We start from the raw sequence: 13,179 nt of genomic DNA on the forward strand, positions 1-13,179 counted from the left end.
GGGGCGTATGACATTTTATGGAACAGGTGCGATTCATCATATTGATGGTATTATGAATCAGCATATGTATAAAGACATTCTATAACGCCATTTGTCCGAAACGGGGGAAAAATTTCGTATTCTGAAGATGAAATAATTTTTTAACAAAATAGACATCCTGTTATGTCGCCACATATTACATACTCTACTATTACTTTCATTAATTTCATTGATGTCCTCTTCTTGAGTGGGTTTCGGTGGAGAAGATTCGAGGATGTAAACCTCTTTTTCTAAAATTGCTATCTTAGCGTTCAATGATGGAATCTCTTCAGTTCCAAAAATTTTGATTCGATAATATCTACCTTTCTCCTGCTCTTCCAATTTTGTAGATAATATTTCCTCGAGATCTTATTTAAAGATTGTACGAAATTGGTTAAGTAATTGCACATTTGGAGAGTCTTGTACCTAAGGCGTATTCCATGAACGAAACACCAGAGTATGAATGGCCAGTTCTCCATAGACAAGCTAGATATGCAGTTGATTTGAAACATTTATAAAGCATCGACGTTTCTACTCTGACTTTTGCTCATCTCCGAAGGTGCTTTTTAAAATTTAAAAACGTCCACTACGAATATATTTTTCGTTTCCATCTGTTCCCTATTCACGTGATATTAAAACAAGCCTGTTCTGTGCTTTAAAGTCTCGCTGCGCTAGAATTACAACTAAAACAAAAAGTAATCGTAAGGATATTGGGAAACTAACACCGTTTCCGTGCTTCGTGGATCGAGAAAAGAATCACGCAGCACAAAGGGGCATTAATTTCTTCCTTCGATACCGAACGGTACGTTCGAGAGATGGACTCGGATAATCGAACAAAGGCATATGCCGGAACGGAACGCGCGCCGCGAGGAACGAGTCAAGCCGAACAACCCACTTCGTCGCGTTCTTCTTAAAGCCAGCCATTATTCTCTCGTTTCGTTCTCGTAAGTCATAAATAATACGCGACGATCAAGTTTTCGCCGCACACGCAGCAACCATCGAGAGGCTGGGCTGCAAATCCCCTCGCGAAAGACGAAACGGCTCGACGTTGGATCTCCGGGGCTCGTATCGAGTGTCGCGCCGTTACCGAAGATACATGTCTTGACAAATCTCATACGGTATTCATGGAAACTGCGTATTCATCAATGAGACGATCGCTGGTCCCCGGATAAAAATCTAACTCGCGCGTCGAACGCGTATGTAACTTCATCCCTCGTTCCTCCTAACACCCCCGCCGTTCGCCAGTCTTCCTTGCCTCCTGGAATATTTGAGCCCGCAAGAAAGAGCATTTCCGAAGGGTGGCGGCGGACGTGGGTGTACACACATCGACGAGTGTGTTATTTGAGTTATTTCGCACATAGCGGCCGATCGATAGGCATCGCATTGCATTCGGCTAGACCCTGTCGACTCTCCATTCCTCTTCTCGCTGCGCTATCTACGACGCACATGTCACGCGATGGACAGTTATATCCAGACCCGAAGGACGTTGTCTTACATATGGAAATGTATTATACCTTCCCCGAGACTTTGACCTGTGGGGTAACAAAGAATTTGCACGCTGTTGGTACGGTGGTAACGTTTATGCGCAAAACAGACGTCTGTTGTCAACTATCTCTTTGGAACTCTTGGAAAATATATAGTAAATCCGAGGCGTTTATGCATAAAGGTGGAATAACCAAGTAGTGTGGAACCGTTGATCGAAATGCCCTAAACGGAAGCGTAGATCCGATCTAAGATTCAACAAATGTCGGTGCATTTCAGGGCTTTTAACTTAATCTTCGATAGCTGTAATATTTTTTAATTGATTTATTTAAATCAATTAAAATAAATATTGAACACGACCAAGCGAGACTTCCGTACTCAAGTACTCGACCGACCACCTATTCCCATACATACGCTTCTCGTATGTAAAATGGGTTGACGCCATTTTAAAAGCGACAACAGTGTTACAGTTCAAATTTTAGATTTACTCACACAGTTCCCGCACTGTGAATTCCCGCTTTACGAAACGGGGATCGACAGAAATTAATTCGTGAAGGGGTGGGAACTATCCATATTGCGTAAAATGAATTCGAAACCTTCCGACGCATTTAGAGCATAAAAGGATTTAAAGCGCGCGACAATCGTACCGTTCCGATGGGGCTCCCAGCGCTGGAAAAATTAAGAAATTATTTAATTTCCGTTTAATCTATTTGCCCATCGACCCGTCGCCTTCCCCTGTCGAATTCTAATCAAATTTTCATTTCCCGCAAATCGAATCGCAACATGGAAAAAAAACATTTTCGACGAACGGTCATTGCCGGGTTGAAAGTTGCGATCGTCCGATCGTTAAATTTCGATAATCGAGGGGGGGGGGGGGTCGAATTAAACGCGAACGAATTTCCATTTAACGTGTGCACGCTCCCCGCCGAAACGTTGATTCTGCGGCTGGCATCGTTAGGTCCGCGAAATGAGAATACGATGGCTGTCATTTACAGACGCGTCGGACATCCACCTGGACGTGATACGAGGCCGGGTATAATTAATCCTTCGTGAACAAAGCCCGCGTTATAGTGTCCCGTAAGTTGTGACGGCAAAATTACTCGTCAAGTCGCGCAAAGAGCAAGTATCTCCCGCCTTTCTCTCTCACTCTCTCTGTTAACCCCGCCGTGTTCTGTAGCGTAATCGAAATTACTTGCGTCCGCTAGGGCTATAAATGCGAGAACGAACATCCGCGGAACGAATGATGAGCACCTTAATGAAATGTCTGCGGAGCCGATGTCCGTATCGTACGGTAAATAAGAATCTTGTGTTTCATTCGCGATACCGTGATTTTTTACGAGCTGCTGCGCCGCTTAATCGCTAAATGGAAAAAGAAGGGGAATTAGGACACCGCAGCAGATAGCCGTGCAGGTACGGATGATCCGTTTCCGAAAGTTACAAGCGCAATATAGTCTCCTCAAAGGGATCAGCATGAAGAGATGACTTCTTTCGCCCGGATTAGGTGCTTGGTGACACTGGTATCCGAACCAGGCCAAACTTCCAGGGGACAATGTAATCTGTTGGGTGGCGGGAAGGGAGGGAAATAAAAGCAATTGAGCGTTTCCTTTGGAGTCTGCTAATTAGACTCATCAGCAAAACCCTGGCAGACTTTACCGTCGGAGACGAATATTTGAAAGAATTTGGAACTATAAATGGATGAAAATTAATTGGGTTCTGGAAGGCCATTTTGCTAGTAGAGCCGTGTCTCGTGTTTTCCATTAACTCGAACACACAAATCCTCTTTGTCTCCATTTTTCGTACGCCTTCCAACGAAGACGTCTCGCAAGTTCTAATTACCGTGCAACCTATCGAATCCATTTTCCCATCTCGCCTGCTCCTCGACAATCTACAGGTAACCGAATCCGTCAGACGTGCGGAAGCATGTCGATCCATTAATTCGTGCATCGAATGCAGGAACCCGCGCGATTTCCCGGCGCACGCCGCTCGCCCTTAATGGAGTACCGGTTATCGGTTAAATTTCCAATAAGACTTGGGGTGTGCCCCGGGAATCGTTTCGCGGCTCTGAGCAGCACGTTCGCGCGAGCGCGAACCGGAAGATAGTTTTGACGCTTGCTTCCAGGGGCACCGGGCCGCTCGGTAACCGTAATGTGCCAATAAAAATGCAAAGTGCGGAGGCCCTTCTTGGGCGGCTGCTCGGGAAGACACTTCTCGCGGCGCACACGTTCCCGCCGGTCGTTCGTCCGTGTTCCAACCCCGAAGGGATGGGTCGCGCGTTCAGATTGAATGCGCGGCTCTTCTACGCGCCGAGGTGCTCCAGAGACGCTTCGCGAGAGTGGCTGCGAAATAAGCATCACGAGTGGAGCGACAATGCCACTTGCAGTTTTTTCATCCTGCTTGGGGACCTTACGCGGGAACCAAAAGGATTAAATCGTAGTGGAAAGTTTATTTATTTATTTAATTGTTTAAGCCACTCAAGTTGTTAGAGCACTCTGCTCGTACGAAGGATCAATGGAAAAGTAAAGTTATAGAGGCGGGGAATTTTAAATTGTCTAAAACGGTTGTTTCATTTGCAACGATCTAACGCAATAGTTTCACTGTCGAACTTCGTTAGAAGGCAGAGGCTTGGTGAAGGTTTCTCGATCGGTGCAATAGAGTTTGACGTTGAGGTTTTCGTCTTGGAAGAACCGGAATTGATCCGTTTGGCAGACGATTTAGTTATCTAGGGCAGTTGTTACTGCTCGCAGACACCAAAGACAGGTCAATACAGACGGTTTGACGTCGACCCACCCAAAATGACTTATTAAGGACGTCGAATATTTAGTAACACGACAAAGAAACAGCATTCGTTCGACGCGTCCACATTATTGTACAAGGTCTCATCAAAAAGTTCGGGGACATCGTAAATCGCGATAGGAAATAATAATATATGAAGCTAAAATGCATTCCTTTTTAATTATGTCAAACGGACATTTCAGGACAACGTACACTTTCGAAGACTGGAAACAAATTTCGAAGGTGTAGAAAAAAGGGGTACTTCGGATTGTACGTGATTGTTGTTAAGATTAATAATGAATGATTTGTACATGAAGTCCCCGAACTTTTTGATCAGATTTCATATACAGGGTGTAACTGAAAGGTGCGGGCAAACTTTGGGAAAACATTCCTCACATGTTCGGTCACATCCACTAATCGAAGATTGTAGCGACTTGCTCCTTTCGCCCCTCTGCCCGCTCGATTGCCAACTTACCAGCAATGCACAGTACTTTATTACTTCCAGAAGTAGAGAATGTCAGCAACTTCAAGGATTTGTTGGAAACAATACCAATGCCTTGGCGTTCTAACAAAATGGAAACGATTTTCTCTGCAACAGTCCGGAGAAAGCATCGCCAAGATTTCCCAAGCACCCCCGTTACTCCGTCGACGATGCATCGTGCATTCTACTTTCGAAATTTGTTGCGTCCTACGAATCAGTCAGATTCTATGGAGAAAAGTAAGAAAATACAGCATCGGTCGCGTGAACTCTCGTTACGAAATGTTTAACGATTCTAAATCATATTCGTTTTAAAAAGTGATAGGACTTTTTCTTTGTTTTCTTATTATGAAGTAATAACATAGCATAGTATAGTTGCTGACATAATATGGTACAGCCAGGTTTAAGAATGATCTTGTATACAAGTAGTTTATCTCCAATCAAGAATTTTTTGCTCTTTTACTAAAGATGATATTTCTTTTCGAGTGTCTCTTAAACTTTTCTCTCCCTTCATGTGCGCAGCACGTAGAACAGTGGGTTCTTTAACTCCTAGAATCTTCCCTTATCGATAAGTCATATTTTACCCATCAGGGATGAGCCTGTAAATGCCGCCTCGTAGTGTAAAATTATGGTCTATAGGGCTTTGCGGTAATTGACATCCCTGAACCGATACCAACTAAAATTTAAGTCGAATGAAACTTGGACTCGCGTTGTATTGCTTTCCAGTCACGTCGGTTCGCAGACAAAATTCGTCCCAGCCGTGAATCCAACGTTATATTCGGCTATCTGGACCACACGCAAGCAAAAGAAGCTTTAGGTATGGCACAAAGTTTAGAGAAAGTTAAGGGATATTAATTCCAATCGTGAATCCAATGTTATATTCGGTTATCTGGACCACACATAAGCAAAAGAAGCTTTAGGTATGGTGCGAAGTTAAGAGATAGTTAAGGGGTGCTCAGGGATTGCAAATTGTATAATTTTTAATTAACAATGAAGTTGGGTTGAGATAAACATCAACCACACTGTGCCTTTAGTTTCTCACCTTTTATTTTATTCGTTTACAAAAACCTTTTATACATATTCTACCGCGTCTGCACCCTTCATCTTACTTTTTTCTTGCACTCAGTCACGCTAAATGCGCCCTCCTCCACTCTAATCGCCCCAAGTGCACCCTCCCGAGTAGTGACTGATCTACTTTTGAATGGTGACGCGAACACTGGCATAATAAATAACTAAAATAATCGTCTGGCTATTTGGCAAAACTTCGTGAGCCATAATTACCAGTCTCTGTGATAGAAAATCCATACAGTCCCATAAACGAGATGCCCTTAACGTTTCGAAATGGCTGCCACCTTACAGATCGACTTGGCCTCTTTCAACGTTCGGTGCTGGGAAAACGTAGCTTTGCGTCAAACGTTTGCTCATCGGACCGTGGCGTCAATTAGTGTTCGGTTTCCATCGAGTTCTTTGTCGTGATCAAAGAAAATTGGCAATATTATTTCTAGAGCGAATAAACTGATGCCAATGAAGCGTCTTCTTCATAAACGCGGCTCAGGCTCTACGCGTAGCTCGCGAATTGTTAAAAATGCTTGGGCGCAGACAACGGCTCGTCCCGCCAGCGAAACTGATTAAATGGTAATCGAGCTGCGTACGCGCCGATTCGTCCGGAAGGTAATACATCAATCAGAGGTTCAATTAGCCGCAAAACCGGAATATGGTTATCTGCAACGATTATCCTGCCGCTTCCTATAACGATCGTGTTTGGCGTAAATTCGACGGAGCCCGGGCGGTATTAAAATTAAAGGGGGAAAAATGTGGGACGAACAGAAAATTCAGTCTGCGTTTGCGTAGCGCGATATGGTAATCCCTGATATTAGAATCTCCGTGTCGAGGGAAGAACATTACGGGGAAGAGAATGTTGATATCGTGATCAGCTCTACGCCGTTCGTACCGTAGCACGAAGCTGCTGCGGTCACAATGTTGTGTAAAAAGCTTTGGACAACGTTGGCGAGTCGACCTTATGTTGAATTAAATGTGTTTTTGCAAAACATTGCGGATTTGGTTCGCAAAATTGTCCTTTTACTATGTACAATAGTGTCTCTCTTTTAGGAGCGTGATTGTGAGAAGATAATGGTCAAAGTTGGTATTAACCAGATTTTGCAACATTCCTGGTTAGTCGATTAATAACTTTTTGTTGTCATAAATAGCTGAATTGTTTTAGAGTACCGCCACTGTTGGGATGAATTAAGAGTAGGATTATGAGGATAATTTGTCTGTTAGAATGGAACGTTCGGATACCTACTGAGATCAAGTAATTACCATGAAGCATAAAATAACTCGTGAAGTATTGCATCTTCAATGGTCGTGCCTTAACACTTTCATATGTTGTTCCATCAAACGACACAATTGTGTCGTCGACTTCTTTTCCTATCCTTCGTATTTTTGTTTAGAAGGGAGTTACAGTCTGTTCCCAGATTCCAGTGTCACTCTATAAACCTCTACATTAATTACTTTGTTGAATTACTACGTTTCTCAATAGTTATAAAATAGATAGGGCGGGGGCGCAATTACCTTTTTGGACTCTTTCGAATTCTCGAGCGTTCCTGAAGCAATTTGATTCCGTGGCAGGTGGTCCGAAAAGACTTTTGTACGGTACTGTATTCACCGCATCCCGATATACGAACGCATCGGAAACGGCCGCATAGTTGCATGAATCAAAGCAATTATCGTCGTTGCTCGTTTCCCCTCGGCTCGTACGGCATCGGCGCACCGCACGCGGCCACCCCAGGAATCCGTACTCCGGTACTTTTATATTATTATTCCGGCTCGTTCCGCGCCGGTATAACGAACCGCGGGTCGCAAAGGCACCGCCGCGATAAAGAAAGTAACCAAGCAACGCCGCCACGGAACCACGAAGACAACGACGCGAACTCAGGGGTGTGTTGGCTGTTCGCAGCTGCTCGACGACGACGACGAATGCGAAACGGAGACGTGCGTCTTAGCCGCGTTGCCGCCTTGGCTCTCCCTTAATTAACGTCCATTTCATGCGCAGATTGTCCTTCGAGAACTAGTTACCTCCTGTCCGGATCTTCTTTTTATTTTCGTTGCTTCCTTCCTGCGGCGGCTGTGCACAAAATCAGTTTTCGGAGACTTTGACAAATGCAATTTTCTTAAAACTAGAGAAGATTGCAAATAGACGATCGAAAACGTTCGAAAACATATCGTTCTTCAAATAACTTTCACGCTTCGCTGGGAGGGATAGAAATGTTCAACTTACGAATCACATCTTGAATTCATTTTAAGAGTCACTACTGTAGGTTCTTTTGAGTAACATTTAAAACTAATTATAAAAATACTGTTTTGAAGTATTAGTAAAAGTACATGCAAAGATTTACAGTGCTCGACACTGATTTTCAGAAAATATAAATAAGAAACCCTGCGTCTTAGTATTTTCTCAATCCACTTCACGATGATATTCAAAGTAAAATACCGCACGATATCGTTACGTTTGCTTATTCTGAAATCCCAGTGTTCAAAATACTTCGGTCACGCTCGGCCTCCGCGAAACTCATTCACACCGATTAAAAGGATCGCGAGCAAAATCCGTTGCACGCGCAACTTCCGGCGACTTCCGTTTCTCGGCGGGTCGTAAAAAGACGGTATTATAATAAGGGCTTATTCAGATTTCAGCCTTAAATTCGTTCGTATCGCATGATTAAGAGATAATCCTGCGTGGACTACGACTACCTTTTGTAGGGGACAGCGGATTTATAACTCTAATGCCGGCAATAGAGTAGCATTAGCCCCGACGCTGGTTAAACCGCGGTTCTAGCCGCGGTAATAGAGATTTATAAATCTCAACGAACGAAACACAAGCGCGAATGATGAAAGTTCGGACACGTTCTCCAAGTATACTGTACGGTTTCCTATTTTTCCATTCCCTTCTCGCGCGTCGCTTTTCTTTCGTTGGACGTGCTCTAGGTCGCTTTGTTCGGAACGGCGTCGACCACTCACGATCACCGGAAGGATTCGAGTGCTTAACTTGAACTACTTTGTAGACGACAAGCCGCGACGGTTGATGCTGCACCGCGATTAGAATGCAACTGGCATTTCACCGTTATGCATAATCGATCGTGCAAGACCGTCTTCTATTTGCGGACTGTATTAACTGGTATGCGTTTGACTGTCGTACGCGTAGCTCCGGGTCGGGCATTCACGTTTTTGTTGCTGGCTCATTTTTTTTAAAGCGTCATTTTCAAGAAGTTATAGTTTAGAATAGTCATTTTCATTGATGAAAATATATTAATTTAAATAATAGTTCGATTAATGGAAAGATTACTCTATATAACAAATTTTTTAGGGCTATCAATTATTAATGCAAGGTCGTAATAAAATTTAGGAACAAGCTACTACCGGTTAGACTCGACTCAATAATATTTCTAACACTACGAACAAGGTAGACGGCATTAATTAACGAGAGAAGGCACACGCCGCCGAGGGAGAAGTTTCCACGCAGGATGCAATCGCGGCGAACAATGCGCGATTCAGCAACGTTGCTGACTATCCAGCGGAATCGTCCAGTTTCCGGGGGCTCTCCGAAATACGTGTCGCCTAGGAGCGTAAAGTTTCCAGGATTCATCTCATCGCCGGGGAAGTATATTTCTGCGCGGGACAAGTTACAAAACGTTCGCGTGCACGCGCACACGTTAGCCGGTAATTAATTACGCGCGCACGGTTTCGTGTCTAGCTCGTCTATTTAGGGGAACGCAGCACGCTCCGCGGATAAGTATAAACGCCGCGGGAAACAATCGAAATTCCCGCTCGACGATGATGGAGCACCCGACGCGGATCGATCCTGTATCATTAGCGAACGATGCCGACGCGATGAGTATCATATCGATACAAATATGCGGTCCGGTATCCGCTTATTGGGACGCGGTTAATGAATGTCAATCCTCGCTTCCGGTGCTTTTTATGGCACGCGATGTTCGATATAACCGACCGATTTCGTTGGCAAACCGAAATATTTCGAACCCGTTACACCGAATAATCCAATTCTCGAACGAGTTTAAATTTAAATCTGTTGCGTTAAGTCCTTGCAAATTTTCTGCCTCCGTGGGTTCAGTTCTACTTTGCAGATGGCGGCGTGTTCGTTTTATTTGAAACGCATATATTTTAAATATGCACAAAAATCATTTTAGAGAATAATTCACTCATATACTACGGGATTAATTATAATAATACTGTTTTCGCTAAAGGTATTTTAAATAACAGAACTACCAGGCGTTGGTTTGAAAAGTTTCGGTATTATTCTAAAAATCGAAGATTAAAAGCCTCTGAGCTTAGTTTTTGTTTCGCAGATTTCGCGTCTAAGCAGGGTGATTTTTTAGCCACTCAATATTCACACGTCCCCGTTTTCGTTTGAATGGCTGCGCTAATCGTCGGCTCCGCGCGCAGGGAGCACAAAAGGCAGATTGTCAAACAACGTAACAGAATTTCGTCGACAAACTTGTTGAGACACCCCATTGTACGTATTTGTGCCATCGGGTACAGTCGATCCATTGTCCCGCCTTGATTGGTGAAATTAACAAAGACAGGCGAAGTTTGTACCATCCGATACCAAACGCAGAGTCTAATTCTACGTCGGTGTACCTTGATTCGATTAGTCGGTTAACCTTCCGTAAGTCAGATGGAGTTTGTGGCGCCACAGACGTTTAAAAATACACGTAACTTCTTGCAATTTTTATTCTGCGTTGTTATTTTAGTAACTTCTTCCCCTTTTATTTATTAAACCTGTTAACTTCATTTTACTTTAACGAGAGTTAAGGAGTTTGTACTAGTAAATATCTCATATATCAGTGAATGAATAATATTTTTCTTTGGAATTTTTAGAACATGTTATTTATTTTGTTTTATTCAGGAGATATAGGTTTTTATACAGGACGTAGCAGCAATTAATAGACGATCGAAAACTATATTTAAGATTCACTCTTTCAGAAGAACTTTCCTTTTGGTTGCATTTTAACTATCACCGCGTCACACTGCAGTTCCACACGACTCACGCGACGCACAAAGTGTTAAATCATTTCCTAACCGAGCAGTTGCATCGCTCTAACAAGCCTTTACACGCCAATCTGCCTTAATCGTAACGTCTTGAAATTCACTTCGCGGAACGGTAATAAAATGTCGAGCGTATAGATGGCCCGTAAACGTTTTAATTGGAGAATTCGTTCGGGAAGTATCTCGTTTAACACCGCTTATTTTCGTGGCACGGCACGCGAGGTATGTCGGATTCGTTAATAGCCGCGAATATATCGCCAGAGAAAGTAACCAAAAGCTATCTTTCCGAAGCGAACATTATTTGGAGAAGAATAAATATACAGAGTATATTTTAACTTGTGAGAGTTTATACTTGTAGTTGGCCCCTATTCACATCGAGTGAAATACGGCATTGGTTTTAGTAAATTAATATATGTGATAAAAAATATTTCAAAAATGAATAATAATAGACGAAAATATTAACTCACATGACGAAATACCCCGTATTTGCAATACGCTCGCGACGGAAAACGAGAGTCCAACCGTGGGGGAGGAACACAAAAAATAGCAAACGCGCAACGAGCGCCGTAAAGGACGGATGAAGCCGTTGTACACCCCGTTGAAATAAATGTCACAAGTTAGTTACTGCCCGTAAAGTGCACCAAGCTCGTTGTTCACCGCCCCGCGAACTTCGCGTTTCTCGTTATTCATATTTTTCTGGGGGCAGTGCGCCACCATTTTGTAATTTATGCCGCGTTTAATGTAGATTTTTACGTACCGGGCCGCAACACCTGTATAATTGAATTTAAATGGAGCCCCCGCCGGTTCCGGCGACGCGAGCCCCGGTTTATCTTAACCGCCACGGCGAGCATCGCGCCAGGACATCGTCCCCGTTGGCAATTAGAAATCACTGTAAGCCGTAACGATTATTTTTATCCTTCCGTCGCGGGAGAACGCAAAACTGAAATGTTATTCCACCTCTGGTTACAGCGTGTAAACGCGACCCTGTAATCCGCGCGATCTTATAAATTGTAATCTTCCTCGATCCGTATCAAGCTGGATTCGAAACGGGTCATCTAGATTAGTCCCCCAGGAGATTAAGGAAACGCTATAATTAGAAGCAGATACTTTGCTTAATTAGTGGGCGCATTTATACCTACGTGGATTCAATGTGTCTCGTTTGGCGAAAACAAATTCGGAGAAGAATGCAAAAGAAAAAATTGGGATGAATTTGCGAATATAAAAGTAAATTGTACTTAGTAAAGTTTGATTTCGTTTGCCCAAAGTCTTAGATTTTTTTTCTACAACCCTGTGCATGAATAAAAAAATTCTTCCCGTGGCGTAAGATTATTATCAAAGTCTGTAAAATGGATACGAGTAAAACCAAATTTTGCTTAATTCGAAACATCGGAATAATAGGGTATTAGCATTTGCTATCTTCCGTTCGCCACCCCCAATCCTTTCTTCGCTCGTGCAACCAAGCACAGAGCACTGTATTTACCCTGAGAATTCAAATTTTCAACTTGGTAGCTAGTCATATTCAGCGCGCATAAATGGAACTTCGTAATAATTCTCTGACATCAACAAAAACCCATAATGGCACGTTACGTCGAGGTGACACACGGGTGCACGGAATTCCTTCACGCGTGACTGCTTCCGGAAACCGGGGATGCAGGTCGCTCCTCCTACGCTACCTTCCGCCGCCTATTTTTACGCTCACCCTGAATATTCCCGACAACGGATCCACGATGCGTGCAATGATAAACGTTGGTTTTACGACGATAAAGCCCACGTGAACGTTACGTTGTACGAACTTCAGCATTTCTTCCTCTTTTTTGACGTCCTCCTTTCTGCGCGCAGCCTATCGCAATCGACCAAGGCAAAGCTTCCGGTAAACGACACCTTCGAAAAGAAAGGACGAAACCTGACATTGTTTCATTTTAAAATAAAAAACCATTCCCTTGTATAATTTCAGTATATAAATCAGTATTTTTGTAATCACTGACCTTTAAAAATTTATTAATTATTATCATTGTACAGAAAAATTGCATAGTAATTGGAATTCGAATTACAATGGTCAAAGGGTGAAAATAAAATGCAGAAATTATTAATAACATGCGATTAACGGTAGATCTATAATGAAGTGGATTTTCGAATTTTAATTTTTCGATTTTTCCCACGTTTTTGTGGTTTCAAACCACTATGCTGTGCACTCGAGTGCCCTGAACGGAGTTGGTAATTAGTATAGGGGGTTGTAATTGCAAATTTCTAGCGTCGATTAGCATACTGCGTACCGGCGGTGATTATTAAAACTTATTAAACGAGAGGAACGAAACTGTATTTAATGAGACCAGGGTATTTACAAGTTATCCACTGTTTCCTTATGCGTC

This window comes from Colletes latitarsis, chromosome 6 (genome assembly GCF_051014445.1).
Source record: "Colletes latitarsis isolate SP2378_abdomen chromosome 6, iyColLati1, whole genome shotgun sequence".
Classification (NCBI taxonomy): domain Eukaryota; kingdom Metazoa; phylum Arthropoda; class Insecta; order Hymenoptera; family Colletidae; genus Colletes; species Colletes latitarsis.